Below are 7,269 nucleotides of genomic sequence, written 5' to 3' on the forward strand. Positions count from 1 at the left end.
CCGCCGGGGGAGCGGGAGCACGGCCGGCGGCCCGGGCGAGGCGGCGAGCCCCGTCGCGGGGACGGCGGCTTCGTCGAGCGCCGGGAAGCCGCCGGGGGAGGGAAGGAGGCAGCGCGGGGGCTCGGGAGGGAGGCGGCCGCGCTCCGGGAGGGGGGTAACCCCTCCGCAGGAGGGCCTGCTCCCCCACACCCCGTGTTGCCGCAGGCGTGCGCCTGCCCGGCGCGGGTGATTGCAACGGTCGCTGTCGACAGCGGTGAAAAATCTCACCCAGGGACGAGTTTATTTCTGATGGCTGCAACACCACCTTTCCACCCTGCTGGCACCTTCAGGGCTCGGTTGTTTTGGTGGTTGTTTTTTTTTTTTTTCCTTAGAAAGAAATGCTCCTTCGTTCCCGTCCCGCTATTTTGCCAGGGGTAACTCACCCTGCCGCCGTTCCCGCCGCGCCCGCTCCCTCGGGAATGGCCTGCGTTTCCCACCGCGCCCGCGCTGCCAGAGGTGCCCCGCCGTGGGCCAGGCGCACCGAAACCCGCCCGCCCGCTCTGCGCGGCCCGGCCCGGCCCTGCGGACCCCCCCGGGGAGCGCCGCCGCCCCGCCGTGGCCGCGTCCCTGCCGGGCTGAGGACGCGCAAACTCATCGCGCCCGCTGGGAGCGGGGAGAGGAGGGGGTTGCGGGGCGGGGGGGGGGGGGAGCCGCGGGGCGCTGGGCCCGGCTCCCTCCGGGCGGCTCCTGCGGGGAGGCTGCGCCCCCCGAGCGGGCTGTGCCCCCGCCTCGGGCCCTCCGGGTGCGGGCGCCTCTCCCTTCTCCTCCCGCTTCCTCTGACATTTGCTGTCCCGGGTTCACCGAAACGTTAGCTGCAGGTGCAGGGGCAAAGCGTGTCGGTCCAAGCCAGAGACACCAAAAATACCGTCTGTTAAATTCCCATCTCTGCCTTAGCTCGACGGCGCCGTTAGGAATAATTGGGCAGACTCGTAACAAAACTCAGAAATGACTGAACCTCCTCCGGTTGGGCACACTTAATTAATTAGAGGGTCCTTTCTTTCTGCTCCATCAGGTACGGTTAAGGATACGCTACTAGCTACTGCTGCTCCAGTAAAGACGGCCGGGGGTTTCCAAGGCGTTTTCTGATTAACATCCTAACGTTGGCAGACCACTTCTTACCTAAAGGGACACTAAAAGTTCGTGGCTAGCATCAAACGTGGCTTCTCCGTTTCCGAAAGGCCTGTAGGAGATCAAGGTAAATCTATTTCAGTGTTCCTGAGGTCTCGTTCCTCGCCGCAAATCGAGACTCTGAGGCAGGCTGGCAGCGAGGGGTTGCCGTTACAGCGCGAGGGTCCCCGTACGGTTTCGGTGGCTCGCTCGGGGAGGGGAGGGGAGGGGAAAGCTCGCAAAGAACACGACAGGGCATCTAAAATCCAAATCTACCGGTTTATCCCTTATGAATCCATCTGCATTAGCACTTCGCCCCTGAACGCAGTTCCTCGTTGCGGGGTGCTTTTACCTCCCTTCGCCGCAGCATTTTGGGAAGGGTATCTGACGCGCAATATTCAGCGTGTTTTAGCGACGTGACGGGCGCTCTCAGGTTTTTCCTTTCCGTGAGGCTATGCCCGGGCTCCCCAGGCTGCTGGGGACGAGGGGCCCCATCTCGCCGCCACTGGGGTTTCCCCAGGTAAGGTTTTGCCCGCGCGTCGCCGCTGCCCGGCCCAGGCGGCAGCGCTCCCGAAGCCAGCCCGCCCCTCGGCCGCAGCCCTTGCCCGGAGCTCCCCGGGCGCTTGCCGAGGCCGTCCCCCCCTCCGTAATTAGCGTGTGCCCTGGACAGATTTCAGCATGCGGTCAGCGGGATCCGCTTTGCTATGGAGCCCTTATTCTTCCCGGCCACGGGCTACAGCCTAAAGCCTATTACAGCGTGAACGATCTTGTGTTTAGCTCTGAGGATTTAGCACAAGGTCTACATGCAAATTAATAGTTGACCAACAATAATTAGAAGAAAGGGGAGGGTATGCAGGCGGAGGGGGTGGGGGGGGGGGGTGGGGGAGGAGGGGGAGTTCTTTGAGCAGAAACGGTTTGGATTTATCCTGTCCTGGAGGAGGCCACCGCGCGTCCCGGGCTGCAGGCGCAGGGCACTGCCCGGGGCACGGCGCCGGGTCGGCCGCCTCCCGCCGCACCAGGGCAGCAAACGAACTTCACACCGCCTCCGTCGGGCACCTGAACTTTTCAAGACACTTCCAGTTTAATCATTTCCAGAAATGTAAAGCGCGCAGCGATAACGGCAGGAGGATTACGACCCTGCTGCCTGCGAGTCGGGTGGTTAAAGCCAGGTCTGTTTTTAAATCCTAACGCTATTTTACGCTCGGCGAGCGTGTGGTGGAATACAGTGCTATTAATGATCGACCTCACCTCTTTGTGAAGCCCGCGGCTCGTACGAGCAATCTAGACACAAAGAAGGAAAATCTGGGTAGAGTTACATCTCTCGGCGGTGGCATCAAATGTAGCTAATGTCGTTTTCAGCATTTAAATGGGTTGCATTTTTTTTTAAAAAAGCCCGACACCGTTTTTAAACGTTCCACCTTGATGTTAGAAACAACGTATTTTACCATCACCATCTTTTTCCTGCCTCGAGTCCTCTCGGGTGTGCCGTAGACCAACTTTCGGGTTATTGTGTTGCAGAAATGAGAAGGTCGGTGCACCGCAGCCCCTCTCTTTCCCAGCCAGGCTGCGCGGAGGCTGGCGGTGCGAGTAACACGAGCGCGGGGTATCTTTAACCGTAAACACCATCGAATTAAAAACCCCCAAACCTCCAACGTGCTCGTACCTCCCGGCAATCTGAAAATACGTGAATTAAGCCACGTATTCATTTGCTTAAGGAGATGATATTTAAATAATAAACAATTAGCTGCTTGCATGGTAATCCCAGACACACATCTCCATAGCCAAGCGCTGCGACTGACCACAGACAAGTGATCACGCAGCCAGAAGAAGGCAGGAGAGGCAGATTATTGCCTAACACGACACTGTTCACCGCCAAGGACCTCAGCATTGTTAGCTTCTTAGTTGTCTGATATTAACCGTAATCGTATTTGCACTCCCATTGTAATTAAGCCATTGGAAATTATCACGTTTTGCTGCTTTTGGAAAGGACTCCCTTAAGGCTCGATTCACAGACAGGTGAAAGGAGCCATTCCGCTAAGAAAAAAAAAAAAAAAAAAAAAAAGAGAGAGAAAATCTTTAAAAAAAAAAAGAAAGAAAAAAGCCACAAGCTCTTTTTTTTTTTTTTTTTATTGAGCTGAATGGCTCGGTCTTCCCAGGCTGCTATTTTTCTAGATTAAAACACAGATGCACCAAATGTTGTCTGCGAATACACCTGGGGAAACGACCATTCTGTGTTGTTTAAAAAAACCCACCACGCCAAAGAAACACCCCGCAAATGACATCCGTGAGGTCTAAATAGCTGCATTGCTAGCAAAGACTCATGTAGGAGCTTACCTTGGACCTTAGGAGCTTCTTCCGAAAGTGTACCCTCCTTAATGAGTGATGAGGGATGGGTTTTGGATGGAGAAGAGGCTCAATGATCCAGCCAGTAGATGGAGGTTGTTCCTTGTTCCTAGCAGAGGATCCCTATGTTAATTAAAATAAACAAGCTGCTTGGTGGAAAGATTCCCCCCCCCCCTCCCCCCCTCCCCAGCCTCTAATATAGAATTGACGTGAATTTCTAACCTCTGACCTCTCACCAACATACGCTTATACCTGCCTTTTCTTTTCTGTTTGTTTCGAAGTATTTTCCAAAACAAAATAAATAAATAAATAAATAAGAAGAATGAATGGAAGCAAAAATAAATCCCACCTCTCAATTTTGGCTGGTTTGCTGGATTTTCTTGATTAGTTGTCTCAGCTCCTCAGTAATCAGGTGAGGTGTTAATGGGGAGCTGGTTGTAAATAAAACTAATAAAGCAATTACATATTAGGAAATTAAAAAAAAAAGGCGAGGACTGAGAGGCTGCTAAAATATTGTAGCGAGCTGAGCCTTTCCCCATCACGTCGTTTTTTTCGTTCCGTGCTTATTCACAGCCGAGCAGCAAACCCCGTGTTGTTGCCATCTCTCCACATTTTTTTTTTTTTTTTTTAAATCGCACTGAACCAGCCGTGGACTGCATCGACCCTTCCCACTTTCATAAAAAGCCTCTCAAATGGAGTCGCTAAACAGCAAACTTCAGCCTGATCTGATGTGATATGATATACGGATTCATGGAGCAACCTCGCTTTGCCAAACCCGATGAAACTGTGAGTTGTCAGGCAATACTACGCAGTCAAACCTGGGATAATTGTAAAAGTGAACCCAATTTAACCCATTAGAATAAAATCAGATGCCAAGATGAATCGGAATCATAGCTTCTTAGGTGACAGCACTGATGACAATTGATCCACCGGCTCAAAACAATAGGAAAATACAGGGTCGGGAGCCATTCCTCGTCCCGGGGGTCTCCCTCCCCGGGGGCAGGCGCCGGAGCCGGCGGCGAGGCAGGGCTGCTCCCGGCCGGGCTCCGGAGGGGGCCGCGGCCGCGCCCCTCGCCGCCGCGGCGGAGCGGCTCTCGCAGGGGGGGGGACTTACTGCCAGGACCCCCTGGCCGGGGAGCTCTTTCTGGAGCAGGGACACGAGGGGACTTCCCGCTTTGGCTTTGTTCGCCTGCTTCTCTTAACTCCTGTGACAGTTTCAGTTCTTCTCCCCTGAGCCGTGTGACCCTCAGGTCTACGTGGCCAGCTTGGTGATCTATTAAAAAAACAAACAAACAAAAAAAGCAAGAAAGGGATGCTAACGATCTTCCCGGGAGTTTGTCGGGGAGCGGAGACCCGGCGGCGTGCGGAGGAGGCAGGGCTCTGCTCCCTGCCGAGGTGCACGCCGGCGGGCGGGGGTCCGGCCGTGCGCCCCCGGGGCAGGGCGGCCGCGTCCCGCTCCGCCTCGGCTCTGCCGGCCGCCGGAGCTGCCAGCAAACCGCTGCCGCCGGGGAGGGAGCTCGGCAGCAGCCGGGTGACGGCGCCGGGGCTTCGTCCTGGCCGGCGGGGGCGGGGGCGGGGGGGGCCCTCCCGCGGGCAGGGCGTGGGGAGCCCGGGGCGCGCAGCGGCTTGGGGTCCGCGGTCACTGCGGAGGTGGGCGCGCAGCGAACAACACGTCCCACGTAACAGCAGCTCACCTGGAGAAACCGGCCGGGGAGGTGTCGGGCGGGGGGGGGGGGGGGGGGGGGCGGGGGGGGAGTGCGTCTGCTGGCGGAGAACTTAAAAGCCGAGGTGTCTCCCTGCGGGAGGAGAGGGTTTGGGGCGGGTGGCCGTGAGCTCTGAGCACGCCGAGTTTGCTTGGCCGGCTCTGGGGCCACGCGAGTCCGTCTTGCTCCCATGGCCTGGATGGCGAGAACTTTTAAAGTAAGGTTTTAATTAAATCCGCTCGCGATCAGGAAGTTTAAAGCCATCCCGGGCAAGGGCGGGAGCCGCCCTCGGGCAGGATGAGCTGAACCCGTCAGCCTGTGCCTGCGCTGGGGACCTGTGGCCACGCGGGGAGAGAGGTGCCTTCATGGGACTTGCTCTCTTCTTAATCTCCCCGTGAGATAGCAACGGCCATCTGCGCCAAGGTACAATAATAAGAATTGTTATTATCATAATCACCACGGTTGCTACTGCTGCGACTTTGAGGGAGGGTGCCGGGGCCTTGCCTGGGCGCTGGAAGAAGCCCAACCTGGTCCGGCCCCGGCCCCGGCCCCGGCCGGACGGCGCAGCCGGCGGCTCTTCCCCGCTCCTCCGCTCGCTCTCTAAAGCACCTAAAATACTGTTTTCCCCCAATTACCGGCGCTCTAACGGGAGCGAGAGGCAGAGGAATACGCAAGGCTTACAACAAGCCACCTGCTGCGTCGCGCCTAACTAACGTTACGCTTTATTTCATCGCTACTGCCGCGGCGGCGACAGGACCGGACCTCGCGTTGCGATTCCCCGCCTATCACGACAGCCGGGAGAGGAGGACCCCGCCGCGCCGGCCGGGCAAGCGGTGGCTGGTGGCCGTTCAGCGGCGGTCGGTGACCGGTGCTGGGTTCCCGCGCGGGGACCCCGCACCCACGGGCGGTACCTCGCCGTGGGGCCGGGGTCGGCCCCCAGCTTTGGGGTGCGCAGCTCACCGGGTGCGTTTATAGCTGTCTCTCCCGCAACGACCCCCCTCCCCATCTATTTGCATGCACACGCGAAGCTATATAAACAGCAGTAATAGCCTCGTACGTTAAACCACTGTCTGTTAGCGCAGCTATTCCAAGCCATTTCAGATATTTGGACTCGGTCTGTTCAATGTAGCTTCGACCTATTGACTTGCCAGACGAGAACGTTCGCGTGGACCCAGTTGCTAAAACGCTGAGAACAGACTTTAGCTCTAAACTGTGCTACTCTCCCATCTGACGGATGTTAATACACAAACGAAATCCATTTGGATGTTTTTTGTTACCAGAAGGCTGCGCTGACGTTCAAATGATCTAAATCTTAGCATCTGGAAGCCCCTACAAGCATCTTTTTGGAATAGGTTTCAAGACATTTCGTTCAACCGAAGCTGAGGAAGGATCAAAATGGGACACCAAGCAACTGACAATAGTTTCCAGCCTAAATGAAACTGGCTGCTTCATTTGAAAGTACACAAATGAAAAAATGCCTTTCCATTTAATACAGCCCCTCCGGGTAACCCCACATCCCTCCCACCCAGGGTCCGTCTCGGAGCTGCTGTGTAGCATCGGGATGTCCCGAGCGCTCCGCGGGGAGCGGGGAGAGGAGACCAGCTTCGCCTCGGAGGTTCTCGCTGGGCTTGGGCTTCGCTTAGGATTTCCTGGGCGCAGCAATTCATCGACACTACGATAGGACATACTATCTGAGTGCCATTCAATCTTAATGAAGATCTGTGGGGGAAGTCGTGCTAGACAATAAATACAACAGTCCGGATATCAATGACTTTAGCAGGAAATATGGGAGGACTTTCGCGTTAATGAAACAAAGCTGAAGGAGCTCTTGGCAAGGGTTGCCTCCAACGTACCGGAGTGCTCAGTGCCTCCTGGGTGCTCGTGAATGTCTGTAGCGTGCTTTACACTTCGTGTTATGTTTGCAAACAGAATTCTTTTGCCTTCCAAAGGCTTTTACACACTTGGACACCAAACAGAGCGGTGTTCAATCAAATACAAAGAATTTCAGTTGTTCGGGAACCCAAGCGACGCTGTTGAGCCTTTCTTTCTCCCATCCCCCGTCTCAGTGCCAGGGATT

Source organism: Aptenodytes patagonicus, chromosome 5, assembly GCF_965638725.1.
Source record: "Aptenodytes patagonicus chromosome 5, bAptPat1.pri.cur, whole genome shotgun sequence".
NCBI lineage: Eukaryota > Metazoa > Chordata > Aves > Sphenisciformes > Spheniscidae > Aptenodytes > Aptenodytes patagonicus.